This window comes from Penaeus japonicus, unplaced genomic scaffold, assembly GCF_977035675.1.
Source record: "Penaeus japonicus unplaced genomic scaffold, GWHDUDI00000001_assembly GWHDUDI00000039, whole genome shotgun sequence".
NCBI lineage: Eukaryota > Metazoa > Arthropoda > Malacostraca > Decapoda > Penaeidae > Penaeus > Penaeus japonicus.
In genome coordinates, this window is record NW_028234441.1 from 16,309,181 (window position 1) to 16,311,680 (window position 2,500).

General features: G+C 45.1%; 1 protein-coding gene across 1 annotated transcript in view; it reads right to left on the bottom strand.

Annotated features, from left to right (window-relative positions):
* Positions 1–2,500, bottom strand: part of LOC122255335 (uncharacterized) — a 41,300-nt gene that overhangs the window by 10,142 nt on the left and 28,658 nt on the right. The window lies entirely within an intron of this gene.

Genomic DNA, 2,500 nt, shown 5'->3' on the forward strand with positions numbered 1-2,500 from the left:
TCTCCCATCTTCTTTCCCCTCCTCCTACTCCCTTCCTCCACCGCCCATCCTAATACTCCTCCTCGTACTACCCCCATTCATCCCTCCCCTTCTCCTCCTCCTCCCTACCTCCCTCCTACTTCTTCCATCTCCGCCTACTTCCCCCTCCCCCATTTACCCACCCTCCCTCTCCCCCTTCCACCCTCACACCACCCATCCTCCCTCCCCCTTCTCCAACTCCACCCTCTTCTTCCATCTCCCTCCCTCCCTCCCCCCTCCTCCAACTCCCTCCCTTCCTCCCCCTCCTCCTCCACCTCCCCCTCCCTTCCTCTCCCTCCTCCCCCTCCTCCCTCCTCCTTCCTCCTTTACCACCTCTCACTACCTCCCCCTCCATCTCCATCTCCCCCCCCCACCACCTCCCTCCCCCCCCTCCTCCCCCTCCCAGCCTCCCCCCAAACTCACATATCATTCTCCTCTTTCCCTGAAGCTTATTAGGTCTCCTTCTACTTTAGTGATCTCTCGTTATGATCTAAGGACGAAATGTGGGGATAATTATCGGTCTCTTCTTCGTTCTCTTCCTCTCTTTTCTTCATTTCTCTCCTGTTCGTGCGGTTTTTTTTAAATCTTTGTTTTTTATTCAACATTTATTAAATATATTCAACATAAAAACATATGGATGTTTTTTTTTTTTCAAGTGTGTTTTTATTTATATATTTTACATTTAGATAGCGTGTTTTCTTTTTCTCTTTTAGGCTTGCTGAAAATTATTTCATTCATATCTTTATTTTTCTCCCTTCTTCCTTCCTTTATCATTTTCTATTCCGTCTTTTCTCTTTATAATGTATTTTGTTTTACATATTTATATATGTCTTTAATACATGGATATCCAAATCCTCCTTTCCTGTTATATCTGTCTATATAACTATCTATATCTATATTTATCTACCTATCTATCTATCTATCTATCTATCTGTCTGTCTATCTATCAGTCTATCTATCTATCTATCTATCTATCTATCTATCTATATATCTATACACACACACACACACACACACACACAAACACACACACACACACACACAAACACACACACACAAACACACACACACACACACACACACACACACACACACACACACACACACACACACACACACACACACACACACACACACACACACACACACACACATACATATATATATATATATATATATATATATATATATATATATATATATATATGTGTATATCTTTCTCTCTCTCTCCTTCCCTCCCTCATTGCATATTCTTCTCCCCGCATCTCTCTCTCTCTCTTTCTTTCTCTCTCTCTCCCTTTCTTTCCTTCCCTCACTGCCTCTCCCCTTTCTCCCCTTCCCTCACTGCCTCTCCCCTTTCTCTCCCTTTTCTCTCTATTTTTACCCATCCATCCATCCTTTTCTTTCCTCGTTATTGTATATTCCTTCCTATTACGCGCACCCTCCTCATTATTCTTCCTTTTTCCTCCCACTATTCATTTCTTCCTCTTCCTCTCGCCCATTCTTTCTTTCTCCTTTTTCTCTTTTATTTTCCGCTCATTTCTTGCCTTCTCTTCCTCTTAGGTTTTATCCTCTCATTCACTTTTTTTTATTCCTTTTTATTCCCCCTCTTATCGTCTCATCCTCTTTTCCTTCCTCTTCCTTTATCCCTTTATCCCTGCCTCTCCCTCTCACCCTTAAAGCCTCTTTTGATTCTCTCTCTCTTCCTCTTCCCCTCATATTCATTCCTCTTCTCCCACCCTTCCTACCTTCCTCTTCCTCTCACCCTAAATCTCTTCCTTTTCCTCTCAACCTCATGTTCATTTCTCTTCCTCTCACCCTTCCCCCCTTCCTCTTCCTCTCACCCTTCCCTCTTTTCTCTTCCTCTCACCATCATGTTCATTTCTCTTCCTCTCATTCTTGATCCCTTTTCTCTTCCTCTTCCACTCATGTTCATTCCTCTTCCTCTCACCCTTCCCCCCTTCCTCTTCCTCTCACCCTTCCCTCTTTTCTCTTCCTCTCACCCTCATGTTCATTCCTCTTCCTCTCACCCTTCCTCCCTTCCTCTTCCTCTCACCCTTCTTCCCTTCCTCTTCCTCTCACCCTTCTTCCCTTCCACTTCCTCTCACCCTAAATCTCTTCCTCTTCCTCTCACCCTCATGTTCATTCCTCTTCCTCTTACCCTTCCCTCCTTCCTCTTCCTCTCACCCTTCCCCCCTTCCTCTTCCTCTCGACCTCATGTTCATTCCTCTTCCTCTCACCCTTCCCCCCTTCCTCTTCCTCTCAACCTCATGTTCATTCCTCTTCCTCTCACCCTTCTTCCCTTCCTCTTTTACTCACCCTTCTTCCCTTCCACTTCCTCTCACCCTAAATCTCTTCCTCTTCCTCTCACCCTCATGTTCATTCCTCTTCCTCTCACCCTTCCCTCCTTCCTCTTCCTCTCACCCTTCCCCCCTTCCTCTTCCTCTCAACCTCATGTTCATTCCTCTTCCTCTCACCCTTC